Genomic DNA, 14,430 nt, shown 5'->3' with positions numbered 1-14,430 from the left:
TGTAGGGAATATATTCCAAATCATTTTAAACAAGAATGGAGTCTCCCACAGGATAGAAAGGAGCTCTTGACACATTCTTGTACCAATCGTTCATTAGTATGTATATTACAACATATTCTCCAATCTGTAGCTTACTTTCAAGCTGTCTTTTTGAGAGAAGAAACTTGGGGCACCTGGGTGGTGCAAACAGCAGACTCTTGCTTTCGGCTCAGGTTGTGATCTTAGGGTAGTGATATCAAGCCCCGCGCCGGGCTCTGTGCTGAGCACAGAGTCTGCTTAAGAGTCCCTCTCCTTCCGCCCCTCCCCCCAGCTCTCTCGCAAATAAATAAATCTTTAAAAAAAAAAGAAAGAAAAAAACTCATAGTTTTAATACAGAAAAATTTATCCATCTTTTCTTTTATAGTCAACATTTTTGTGTCTTATTTAAGAAATCTTTCCCTTCCCCAAAGTTTAAAAAATATTTTTTATTCAGTTTTCTATTAAGAATTTTTTAGGGGCGCCTGGGTGGCTCAGCTGGTTAAGCATCTGTTTTTGGCTCAGGTCATGATCTCAGGGTCCTGGGATCGAGTCCCACATCGAGCTCCCTGCTCAGTGGGGAGCCTGCTTCTCCCTCTCCCTCTGCCTTTCCCCCTGCTTGTGAGCTTTCTCTCTCATTGTCAAAAAATAAATGAAATCTTTTTTTTTTTTTAAAAGAATTTTTTAAACTTTTTTCAAACATTTAAGCATCTGGACTTGATCTCTGTATATAGTATAATGTAAGGATCCGGTTTAATCTTTCTTCCATATGGATCGCCATTTTTCCAGGCCTAATTTTTTTTTTTTAAGATTTTATTTATTTATTTGACAGAGAGAGAGAGAGACAGTGAGAGAGGGAACACAAGCAGGGGGAGTGGGTGAGGGAGAAGCAGGCTTCCCGCAGAGCAGTGAGCCCGATGCGGGGCTCGATCCCAGGACCCCGGGATCATGACCTGAGCGAAAGGCAGAGGCTTAACGACTGAGCCACCCAGGCGCCCCTTTCTAGGCCTAATTTTGAACAGTCTCTCCTTTCCCCCTTGACGGAACAAACAAACTAGATCACATTTGATGGCTTCATACATAGGTGGTTCTGTTTCTAGGCTGTCTCATTTCATTTCTTTGGCCAACTGGTCAATCGCTACATTGACTTGTAACTCATAATAAGTCATGGTCTCTGGGAAAGTGACGTCTCTCCCTCTTTGCCTCTTTGCTTGTTGTTTGGTTTTTACTTTTCAGGCAGAAATGTGCTGGCTGTTTTTACCCCTTTACTCTTCCATATATATTTTTGAGCCAAATCACCAAGTTCTAGGAAAAATTCCGCCAAGCACCAGGCTCTGCTCTTCCACATGCGAGCTCACTGAACTCTCACCGTTACCCAAGGAAGGTCAGTGTTCTTTCCCCCAGGCTACAGATGAGGAAACAGAGTGGCACAGTGATGCCGGCCCACGGCTACACGCAGCAGCTCCGATTTCAAACCCAGGCCCGTCTGACTCCGGAGTCCCGGTCGTCCCCACATCACAGAGTTTGGGGTAGATGTGCTCAGCTAGGAGATGATGAATCAAACCTGCCCTCTGGTTCCCACAAGAAAGGGGAGGTTGCCAAGGCCTCAGCAAACACCTGGCATTTCCTCTTGCTCGTCTGCACGCTCCCAGCACCGGGCTTGCCCAGGCAGCCCGTGGGGGCGGCGGGGAGGGGGGGGGGGGGGGGAACCGCACGCTAAGCCTGAGGCCACAAAGCCTGGTACCTCTGCGGAGTCTCTAGCAATGCATGCTCTTTGCTGAGCACTCCTGGTGACAGTAGGAGCCATGCAGGTAGGCTGCACCTCAGCTGGCTCAAAAAGAAAGGGCAGGGGCTAGACACCTGCAGGGCGTTCCTATTTGAAGAAGGCAGGCAAGCAGGCAGGCGGTCTCCACAATAGAGGAGTGCGTGTGTTGGGGGATGGGAGGTGTGGGTATGTGTGGGGGGGTGTGTGCTGGTATATGTATCAGGGCAAATTTGACCAGTATCTGGATTGGCCCTTTCATACCCATTCTGTCCTTTAGTCCTTGAAAGAGGAGATAATCTCATGACTCTGTCTCAGATCCAATGAAACAAAGGGCACTCAATGATCTGCCAGACACACATGTTCTCCGCCCCCTTAGTTAGCAGGAGTGATAATTAAAGTAAGGTTACTTTGAGCGACGAGATAATAGCTGTAAGCAGTTATAGCTGGTTCTCCATACAGGGGCCACCGCGTTGACAGCACCCGGGAACGTGGTAGACATGCAGATTCTTGGGCCCCGCCCCAGACCTACCGAAAATTCTGCCACTCTGGGGGTGAGGCCCGACGATCTCTGTAGGAACATTTTCCCAAGTGGTGCTGGTGCTTCTAAACTTTGAGAAGCATGGGTAAGGAGAATCCCCCACGGCACGCAACAGGGTATATTCTCAGTGAATGCTCACAACTGTGGCGGAAAGTTACAGAGCCAGTTCACCGAGCGTCAAGGACTTGGTCTCTGGCCCTACCGATTCTAGACCACTCTTTCCACCAAGCGTAGAGATCTGCATATCTGGGAAGATCAGTGTAAGGTATTTAACACCCGGGTGTTAAATAGAGATTGAATACTCAAGTGTAGGACTTGGAAGAATAACCACGGATAGTCCGTAGCTTGTTATTTAAGACAAAGTCAAATGTGCACGTGGCGTTCTTCCACGTGCACATGTCTGAATATACGGCTCCTCATGCATACGACCTGCTAAGTCTCCATTATCCACAAATGGGTTAAATCTCTGCTGCACTTATCAGGCGGGCTTAGGTTGGGTTTATCTTTTATACTACAGATAGCTTCTAGAATTGAAATCATTTTATAACAACATGAAAATAGACACAAAAAACAAATCAATAAGGGTCCTATCGCCCTCAAAGAACTGTTCCTTTTTCAGTCTGCATTGCTTAGCTCTTCCTAGACAAACACCCAATTCCTTGCTGTTCTTTTTCACTGGCTTTATCAGGACTATTTTCTGTGGTGCCCCCTGGTCTCCATAATTGCCATTGTGATGACTGAAAAATATTCCCTCAAACTGAAAGGACATGATTTAATTACAGACATCTGTCTGGCTCCCACTCTCACCCAAATAACACTATTTTTGACTACTTTTCTATGAGTCACATTTTCACCTTGTGATGTTTTTCTTTAGATTAACTTCCTAGAAGTGGAATTATAGGAATAGGAGGTATGAATCTGACTACTGGAACATACAGGAAAAATGTTTCCAAAAGAAATGTAACAGTTTACTCTGTTAGCAGCAATGCATCAATACATCCGTTTTACGAAAAATCTGTTCTCAGCATTGGGTGTATTATTCCAGTCCCCACAACCCCCTTTCTTCACCCATTTAGTGAGAATGCACTTGTATCCTATTATCGATGTAATTTTCCTTTTTATAAATCTCAGTTCTCTTTTTTCCAGGGACAGAACTGGTCAAACTGGCTTCGAAGTGTATACATGTGTGTGCGTGCATGCCATGTGCTTACATGTGTCTAGATACATATATATGTGTCTGAGTATATGATCACCTCTCTGTGGGTACCCGCTTCCATGTTTATGCCTCAAAGAAGACATGTGCTATGGAGTATCCATATCTGAAGGTCTTTTGCTGACACCATGTTTCTGAGCATGCATTCTTTTGGAGTATGTTTATGTGGATCTGAGAATACCTTGCACTGTGGGACCGTGGATGCAAATAATAATAAGTATCCACGGGCAAAAGATAGTCTAAAGGTCCTCATGGGGTGGAGAGGAGTTGGAAATCACCGGGACAGATCCAGACTTTTTAGAAACCACAGAACTTCTCTCCTTTCTACACTTTTATCCATACAACTCTTAAAGAGAACCCCAAACTGTAAAGGGGGGTGGGAGATACAGGCTTCCAGTTATGGAGTGAATCAGTCATGGGGATGAAAGGCACAGCATAGGGAACAGAGTCATGGTGCCATAATAGTGCTGCATGGTGACAGATGGGAGCTACACTTGTGGTGGGCTCAGCAAAACCTATAGATGTGGAGTTACTGTGTTGCACACCTAAAATTAATGTAACAATGTGTGGCAGCTAAATTCAATTAAAAAGGGGAACCCCAAACTATGAAACAGATGGGGGTAGAGGTGGAGGAGGGGCAGGCTGCCCTCCCTGGACTCCGACGAGGGGCCTCCGGAGCACTTCCACACACCCTGGAGCTCCCCAGGTGAAACCGTGCATCTGGATGGCCCCCCGGGGGACCCATCCACCCTGCCATCCTCAAAGGTTAAGTCACAGTTTCCAAGCAGCTTTACAGAATCAGCTACATTAATTGAGAGCTTTCTACATGCCACCTTGTGTGCTCAGCTCCTTGCTACCTTACCTCATTTTATCTCCACGTGTTCCCCAGGAGGAAGATCCTGACAGTACTATTAAGAACACCATTCCAGGGGCGCCCAGGTGACTCTGCCGGTTAAGTGTCCGACTCTTGGTTTCAGCTCAGGTCATGATCTCAGGGTCATGAGATCGAGCCCCACATTGGGCTCCACAGTCAGCACGGAGTCTGCTTGAGATTCTCTCGCTCCTCTCCCCCTGCCCCTTCCCACCTTCTAGAATAAATAAATCTTGGAAAAAAAAAAAAAAAAAAAAAGAACAGCATTCCACAGTCGAGGAATGTGAGGCCCCATACAAGACTATTGGCATTATAAATAACGTGTCCAAGTTCATTCATCTTGTATGTTATGGAGCCAAGAAGCAAACCTAGATTGTTTGGGTCGAGAATTCTGTGTTCTTAACCCTTCTCTGGAAAGCCTCCCTTTTGGAATTAAATGGCATCTTTTGGTTTTTAACTTCCCAATTCCCCATCAATAGACCCATTTTTTTTGGTTGTTTTTTGTTTTTTGATTTTGATTTTTTGTTTGTTTTTCTTTGCTTTGTTTTTAAGTAGAGGTATGAGAGTGGCCCCAAATTATCCTCAATCTTTTCCCTAAAACCCTCTGTGATTAGGACAAAAGAACACAGCCCAGAGATACTGCCTTACCTGAGTATCCAGCCATGGACGTCGACAACCCCCATGGCCCTGGTGAAGGCGGTTCCTGCACCTGTCTGTTTGATGATGGGGCAAGGTGGGCATGCAGGCAAGGAGTCGCATCTGATACATTTTGGTGTTTTACAACACCACCTTATTTAATAGCCGTAACACTCCAGTGAAAATGCATATGATAATTTTTAATTCACAGGTGGCAAAATTGAGGCTCAGAGAAAATTTGCTGGAGATTCCCCAGGTTGGATATGGCAGATCCTGGATTTGAACCTCGCAGCCTCGAACCTGCCATCATGCTGCACTAGATTTGGTGGCCTTTGGGGACAGCAGGCCCTTAACCTTCTTCCGAGCCTTCCTCAAAGCTACCAGAGTCCCTTCTTTGCCTGCTGCCATCATAACCCTTGTCACCCAGCCCTGCCAATGCTGTGGCCAAGTCGGGCTCTCCTGCTAGCCGGGGGTTCTTGATGGCAAAGTGCAGGTGCACAGATGTCCTTCGGTGAAGGTTTGCTAGGGAACAAGCAGTGCAGTCCAAGTCATTGACCTCCAGGTCACTGGGAAACCCTCCCCAGCACCTCTGGACTCCAGGCTTCAATGCCCTCAGTTCTGAGAGCCCCTCAGGTCCCTGAAAATTCACACTTCCTCCTTCCCACACATGGTGGCCCTCTTCACTCTCTGGGAAATCCCAGGGCTACTTTTGGGCTCAAAGTGTATGCAAAGGAGCCAAATTTTCCCTGAAAGTTGAATGAGCAAGTGGGTATTCAAACTCCACCAGCTTTAAGGACTCTTGTCTATTCTTCCCTCTGCTTCAGGACCAAATATTACATGAGGCCGTGTGTTTAGGAGCCTGAGAATCTAGTCAGCCGGATGTGGGTTCGAGTCCTACCTCTACCACTTACTGGTTCTGTGATTTGGGGGCAAATTCCCTAGCTTGCCTGAGCCTCTAAGAGGAAGCAATTACTAAATAAATGATCATGACTGCACAGTAATATTGTGAGGGTAAGATAGCACACGGAAAGTGCTTAGCATAGTGCCTGGCTCCGAGGAGGTGCTTGGAGAGAGTGGGGGCCTGGAGTTCACCCTGCCCTCCCTCAGAGGCCCTGGACAGCTGACAAAGGAAGAGGGAGGTGGTCAGAGTGGACAGGAAGAAGCTCACCTCAGTGGGGTGTGGGGACAGGAAGGAGACCGAGAGAAGCCCATTACTGCGTCAGTGGGAGCTGGGGAGGGGACCATGACTCAGACAGATGTGCCCACTCAGAGACTCTGCCCAAATATTAACCACAGGAAGTAGATAAGAGTTCAGGCAGAAGGGCTTTTCCATGGGGGAAACGTATGGGCAGTGTGCTAGAGAGGGAGGCGGGGAGAGGAACGCCAGGGTGGGCAGGGAAGGGAAGGAGACTAAATTCAGGCTGGAAAACAGGGAGGAAGGCACGAGTCACAGCTTTTCCCATAGCCACACGGAGTAAAGTCAAGGAAGCTCGAGAAGTCCCAGGAAGGAGGCTGCTTCCACTCCGGCGAAACATCACTTTCCTTTAAGTCAAGATGCTTCCCCAGAGTCTGAGGCCAGAAGGCCCTTGCTGAAGCCCAGAAAGAGAAGAAAGGAAGGCAGTTAACTGAGCCCCTACTCTGCACCCAGGGCCAGACTATAACAAGCTTTATCTCTGGATGCCTCTCTTGCCTCAACACAACCCAACCACAACTTCCACACCTAGGAGCCCCTGGGGGGACACCCCCCCCATCAACTGGACAGAGGCAGAGAGGAGGTTCAAACCCATGCCTACAGCATTCTCAGATCCATGCTTTTCTTTCGCAGGTAGCCCCATTCTTAAACCCTGGGGCTGTCTGAACCACGGTCAAGTTCATCCTTGTGCCAACTATGAGATGTGTAGCCGTAGACAAGTCCCTTATCTCTCTGGACCCCAGCCTCCCTGGCTATAAAGCAATGACAGCATCTACTTCTCTGAGTAGATTGAGGGACAATTGAGGGAGCTGGAGCCACACCTGGCAGAGTCCGTGTTCAACTTACATCAACTGTGGTGCTCGTATTCCTAAGAAAAGCAACTCATCAGGAGAGTGGAGGAAAGCATGGCTGACCCTCTCCCATGTAGGCTGCGGTGGAAAGAGCACTGGGCTTGGGGTCTACAGACCTGAGTCTGGAGCTGAGCTCTACAGCTTACCAGGGTTTTGACCTTCAATGAGTCGCGAGACCTCTCTGAACTTCAAGTGTCCTCATCTCTAGAATAAGGATGATCATGCTACCAACTGCACAGGGTAATGGTGGGACATTGTGTATATGACAGAATGTGGTGCGAATCAGAGCGGAGCAGAGACCAGGAGGCAGGCACTGGAATTTCCCTGTGGTGGAGGGCACGGATCTGCGGGCAGTGTGAGGGAGAGGGGAAAGGGGCGTGGAGGAAGGTTCAGATGCCTGGGAAGATCCAAATCCCTCCTACAAAGCGAAGGTGGGCATTTCCCCAGCCACAGAGGGAGATTCTGATATGCATGGAGCAAAGATGAATGGGAAACTTATGGGGCTGGGGTCTTTACCTTTTTCTGTCACCTTCTGCCCAAGATGGCCACTGAGGAGCTGACTGCCCACAGAGACCTTCCTGCTGTGCAGCCTAGGGGAAGTCACTCACCCACTCTGTTCCTTCTCTTTTTGGAGTCCACACTAGGAGAAAGTGATGGTCACAAAGCACCTGGGTGGGAGGGGTGGCATGAGGAGGATAAAGTACTCCAAAGGAAAGAGATAAAAGGCCTGAGCAAAGCCCTGCCCAGTGCCCTATCAGGGCTGTCTCCCTGCCTTTGGTGCGGTTAGGGGGTGGGGGCGGGAGGACTTCACAGGAAGGTGTGACTGAGGAGGACCAACCCACAGAGACCGAAATTAGCAACAAGGTCAGATAGGGAAACGCTTTGTGGGTGCGGCTCTGCCTCTACCAAACAGCACAGAGGGAGGCAGGGCTGCTGGGGGGGGGGGCGCAGCTCTAGGCTCCCACCAGGTCCCCCCAGCTCCCACCAGGTCAAAGGGGAAGCAGCAGGGGCTGGGGGGAGGGGAGCAGGTACATCTGGGGAGATTCCAGCTGTGTCTTTTTCCAGCCTATGGCTCTAGCCCAAACCTAACCTTCCCGAGACTTCATTTTCTCATCTCTGAAATGGGGTGATAATATCTACCTCCTGAGCACTTAGCAGACGAAAATATAGCTATAAGAATAGTACCTACTGGTATATGCCGGGATGCAGGCTCTCTCACTAATCACAACAACAGCCCTGCCATGCAGATGCTTTTATCCCCATTTCCAGAGGAAACAGCTCAGAGAGGTTAAGGGAGGTGCTCGAGTCACACAGCTGGTAAACAGCAGGCTGGATATCAGGCCCCAGGTCTGTGGGCCTCTATTCACACCTTAGAGTCTAGCATGTGGTGATTCATTCTCCCCTCCCAAGTCCCTCCCTTGGTCTCTGCTCCATCCCCAGACTCTGCCCCACTGCTGGGCTCACTCCTTGGCCTCAGTCTGGAACCCAGGATGCCTGGCGCAGACCCCTGTCCCAGAGGTCTACTTACTCTTGCCCCCACCTGCTTCTGGCTTGTGGCCCCTCAGCCCGGTCCTGTACACACCCCCACCGGTGACAGATATCAGGGAGGTAAGCTGACAGGAAGAAGTTGATGACCCAAAAGGAACTTCATGGCCGTGATCTTGAGCTCAGGTCCCCTTAAATGTGGCACCTTCTGTCTGCTGGTATGTTGAAGTGTGTGATCACGGTATGAAAATGAACTCAAAAAGGATAGGACTGAAGGTGCTGAATCCAAAGGTACATGAAGAAAGTTTGTTCTAGGGACCACTCATGCTTTCTCCCCGCCAAAACAAGCAGCCGCCGGTCTCTGCCTCCCCCGACAGGATGTGGCAAGGACACTCTGGGGTGTAGGAGTGGGGGAGGGAATGGACTTTCCCCAAGCCCCCTGCATACCACAGGCTACAGTAAGAGCTGACATGAGCACCTTCATTGAGACAGGCAGCCTGAAGAGCAGGCATAGTAGTCCCCCAGGAAAAAAGAAAGAACTAAGGCTCAAAGAAATTTGTCAAAGTGCCAAAGGCCACCAGCTGATGAGGGCCAGAATGGCCTGTCTACCTTCAACACCCACACTCTTTCCTTTACACCAGGACCCCAGTGAGTCCACTTTGTTCCCAGGGGAGGCCACTGCTGTCAGACTCGCCACACGAGGGTAGGCAGAACCCCACATGGTGACTTTCTTCATTGTCAGAACTTTCTCCACCCCTCTGTCTTCATCCTGTCTTGAGCCACAAGATCATCTATTCAACAAAAGTGTCATGAACACTCATTACACAGAGGGCCCTATTCTAGAAGCTAGACAAGGGTGTACATGAGGAAGACCAAGAGCCTGATCTCCGAGAGCCTAGCAGAGAAGACACCTACAAGGCTGACTAGGGAGGCCCCCGTGAAATGGTGTGGGGAGTTACGGGGGCAGAGATGGGAAGGGAAAGGAAGGGGCTCCAGGTCACGTGTCCAATCCAGAGCTAGGATCATCGCAGTTGGAAGGGGTCTGAGAGATTTTCTGACCAAACTTCTCATTTTTCAGATGAGAAAAGCAGGAGCCCAGGAAAGGGGTTCTTTGCATCAAGCCACGTACCTTACCCAGGTTCTCTGACTCATCAGGCTCGTCCGTGGCACGATCACAGTTCCAATGGATGCTGCTGACCAAGCTGACAGGTGATCCAGCAAAGGGAGCCCACGTAGCCCAGCACAATCCAGTCATGAGCATAAGAACCCAGCTCGCTCAACTGCTAGCCTTTTGCAACAGCTAAGACTCCACTCAGCTGTGCAAAGAAACCGGAACATTCCCGGCGTCAGCACAGTAGTTTTTAATCTCGCTGGTAAAAGTCTGGAGGCATGAGGTCCAGGATGCTAAGTGAGCTCCACTCCACAAAGTTGTCAGGGACCCAGGCTGCTTCCAGCGCCCCCTCTACCATCCCGAACGTATGGTCTTCATCCTACAACCCAAACTGAGGGCACCTGCCTTCCAGGCAGCAGGGCAGGATGAGGGAGAAGAGGGGCAACAAGTTCATAGCCTACCTTTTCACAAGGGTTGCTGCAAGCAATCATGGACACATCCCTCTTTAGCCTGGGAGTCCGAGCCTAGTCAAGTGGGATGCTGGAAAATGTGATTTTTGTGCGTAGCCATGAGCCCAGTTAGAAAGTTCTGTTATGATGGAAGAAGGAAAGAGTGGATACCTGCCTTTGGTTTCCATTCCTAAATTCAGTCTCTGGGCCCTGCATCTTCTTCCCCAGATCCTAGACACCCCTGGTGGGCCCTTCCCTTGGTACCCTGCTTATCAACAGTTTGGGATGTGACCACCCTCCCACCCCCAGTCCCACTCCTACCCCTTCCCAGAGAGGCCACAGGAAGGTGGGCAGGGCCCATGCTGGACTGGGAGACCAGGCATCTGAGTTCTCATTCTGACTTAGCTAGCTCCTCACTCACTCTATGACCTACACCTAATTACACCCTCTCTCCTGGCCAGGAGACAGAGCATATTTCAGATCCACAGGAGGAGAAAATGAAAGTTACGGGGAAAACATCCCCAAATGTACCCTGTGCATAGGCCCAAAGATGTATGTATCATCGTTTGAACACTCAAGAAAGCTTTAGTAATTGCAGATATTGGAAACACCGAAATATCCATTAACTGGGAACTGGGTAAGCACATACTACCTCCATGCAATAGAATGTTCTGCAACTGTTCAGAAGAATGAGACCACTTTATGTGCAACGATCCATGCTTATACAGAACAACATCCCAAATATATCAAGGACGAAGGGTGAGTGACGGACAGCATACGTAGCACGGAACTGCTGGTGTGAAATTATGGGCACTCAGATCTGTTCATTCACTTGTCCGTGTGTGAAACTCCTCTGGAAGGCCGTGTAGGAAACTGTCTCTAAAGAGAGGAACTAGGGACTGGGGGGACAAAGAGACACTTTTTGCTACGAGGTTTTTGTATTTTATACCCGGAAGCACCTGCAGTAAGAGATAAAAAAAAAAAAAAAGGAAAAGGAAACATTTAGTGATAATTCTGGGATCATTCTTTCATCTTGGGCCCAGAGAGTTTTCTTCTCCAGACTCTGACAGTCCCTTTAGAAAAGGTGAGACACCTGGTAGACAGCCTGAGGTAGACAGCTGACCGTTCCTCGTACGGAGTGGGGAGGACTGGTCAGGAAGCCCGCATTGCGAGGGGCAGAGAGGCACCAGACTGTCTGTGCTCCCTTAAGTTGCTGACCTGGTTGATTGGCTCATATAACCCAGGGCAAGAACTGATTTGGGGGGGACATTGGATCAGGGGCTTCCCCCACTGTCAGAATGCGATCCAGCCCATCTCTTCATGTATGTTCTTGATTCTTTCTTCCAAGCAGACAGGACCCTCACACCACAACGATGTGCCCACCATCAGCCAAAAGCCCAGCTACCTGGAAGAAAAGGATCACTTTCTCCCATACCCTGTTGGACAACACCCAGGCATGGTGGGCTGGCGAGAGTCACTGGCCTAACAGGAGTCACATGCTCACTTCTGCATCAATCAGTGTGCTCAGAGGAGTAGATTCCCCCCAATCAGTTCCAGCTCAACTTTCACCTCCTCCGAGAAGCCTTCCCAGATCCTCCTGATTAAACTCTTATTGCACTGAGGATCTCTCCCTTGCACCACTCATCTGAGCTCCACTTGTGCATGTATTTGTGCAATTATTTGATTGGTATTTGTCTCCTCCACTAAATGGAAGCTCCATGAGAGTAAGTACCACTGAGGTATCTATGGCACTTGGCACACAGTCTGATACATAGTGGCAGGGAGTAGAAATAGTGGGTTCAGAGCATAATGACAAATATAATGGTGTAGCTGCTTTCAGGCCTGGCTGCATTTCCTTGTTGACTTGAGAAAATAAGACAGTTCTCTGAAACTTTGTTGACAACATCCCCCCTCCAACAGACAGCTTGATCCTGGTACCTAGTCACTTATCCAACAAAAATGGATTGAACGCCCTTACATCCCAATACTGTTCTGGGTGTGGCGATACATGGAGAGAAACCTCCTTTCTGGTGGGGGAGACTGATGAGAGACAAAATGAATACAAGAAAGTTGGGAGGATGGCTGCACTTCTGAAATGGGTGGTCAGGAAAGGCTTCATGAGAAAGTGACATTTAAGCAAAGCCTGGAAGGAGATGAGGGAGGGAACTATATGGCTATCAGGGGGGAAGCATTCTGGGCAGAAAAAACTGACAGTGCAAAGGCCCTGGGGCAGAAGCACATCTAGAGGAACAACAAGGAGCCAGTGTGCCTGCAGTGGGTGAGAGTGAGAAGTCCAGGGTTAAGTCCAGGAAGGAAACAGCAACCAGATCTCTACAGAGACTGAGAGGCCATTGTAAGAACTCTGACTTTCATTCTGAGTAAGTCGAAGTTTCTGAGCAAGGGATTGACATGATCTAAATGTATTTTCACAGGAGTCCCCGGTGTTCTTTAGGGGCCAAAGACAGAAGCAAGGGTATTAGGTAGGAAGTTACCGCATAAGCCAAACGAGACATAATAATGGCTCAGCCAACATGTGGTGGAGATGGTCAATGTTGTCACAGGTGGATATATTTTGAAGTTAGAGTCAAAAAGTTTTACACATGGAATGGATGTTGGTTGTCCGAGAAATGGAGGATTCAAGAATAACTCCAAGGATTTTTAGCTAAAAAACTCAAAAAAAAAAAAAAATGGAATTGCCATTAACTAAAATAAGCAAGAATGCAGGAGGAACAGGTTTGGTGAGGGACAGGGTGGTAGCAGGGGATTATCAGGACTTTGGTTTGGGTCAAGCCATGCTTGTAATACCTCTTTGACATCCAAGAGAAAAGATCGAGCCCAGTATACAGGTAGATGGAGGTATCTGAAGTTCACAGGCAATCACATTTGGGAATCATTGGGTTTAATCCTATAAAAATGCAGATACTCAGCCATTTTGACTTACAAAATGGTGATTTTTTATGGTTCAGCCTAGAGATGGTTATCAAAACCATAGCAGGAGGGAAGAATGAAGGGGGGGAAATCGGAGGGGGAGACGAACCATGAGAGACTATGGACTCTAAGAAACAAACTGAGGGTTCTAGAGGGGAGGGGGGAAGAAGGATGGGTTAGCCTGGTGATGGGTATTAAAGAGGGCACATACTGCATGGAGCACTGGGTGTTATATGCAAACAACGAATCATGGAACACTACATCAAAAACTAACGATGTAATGTATGGTGATTAACATAACATAATAATTTAAAAAATGTAAAAAAAAAACAAACAAAAAACATATCATTGGGTCAGATCACCAAGGATTGGATGTAGTTAAAGAAAGGACAAAGTCCATTGATCAAGCCCTGGCATTCTCTGTTGTGAAAGTGCCAGGAAGGTGAGGAAAGCCAGGAGAGAACACTAAGAAGGAATGGGGACAGCGGGGGTGAGGGTGGGGTGTGTGCAGGGGCAACAAGAAAACCAGGGGAATATGGTGCCCTGGAAACCAAGGGAAGAAAGTATTTCGGGAAGGAAGGGGTGACCAGCCAAGCCAAATGCCTTTGAGAGTTCAAAGAGAATGAGAACTGAGAATTGACCATTAGGCTTGGCTTTGGTCCCTGGGGACCCTGACAAGAGTTATCAGGATGGATTCAAGAGAGAATGGAAGAAAAGAATTGGAGACAACTGTTGCCAGAGTTTATTTACCTTTTTCTTAATACCCTAAAGGGCAGCCATATCTGAAGATAGGCAAAGGACTGAGAATAGAACCTTTGTAATCATACTGCATAGCATAAGATTCAGAAAATTGATTTCCACTTCCTCCTCACCAGCAATTAGTGAATCCCTTAGCTAAGAAAATTATTTCTATGTGTACAGCCCGCACAGATCCTTCTTCACTTCACCCGGGACCCACTGAAACTTGACCCAAGCTGGTCTAATCCCACACGAGTCTGGGCTGAGGAGGTCACTTGCATGTGTCAACATGTTTAATATTAATTACAAAAATTTATCAGTCTCAGTGTACAGTTGTTCAAAGTTCCAATTTTAAGAATTCTTACCCCTTCTATTTATATTTACATATCAAGAGAGTTGCTCTCTGGTAAGCTTGCAAAACATCTATTATCTGGAAAGACGGCTCTGTCTGGCCCTACAGCTCCCTCTGGGAACTTATTAATGACACCAAGGCATGAACCCGGGCCTTTAGACATCAAGCACCATGCTCTTTCCACTATGAAGCCCTGGCTTTTGAGCCATTCTTTAAGATTTTTAGGGGGTCCGCATGTGCAATGTAATTGATATGTTCTCCTATAGTTTACTCTGTGCTCCAACCC

This window comes from Phoca vitulina, unplaced genomic scaffold (genome assembly GCF_004348235.1).
Source record: "Phoca vitulina isolate PV1807 unplaced genomic scaffold, GSC_HSeal_1.0 scaffold40, whole genome shotgun sequence".
Taxonomy (NCBI): Eukaryota; Metazoa; Chordata; class Mammalia; order Carnivora; family Phocidae; genus Phoca; species Phoca vitulina.
The sequence above is the reverse complement of the archived record's forward strand: the minus strand, read 5'-3'. Positions refer to the sequence as shown.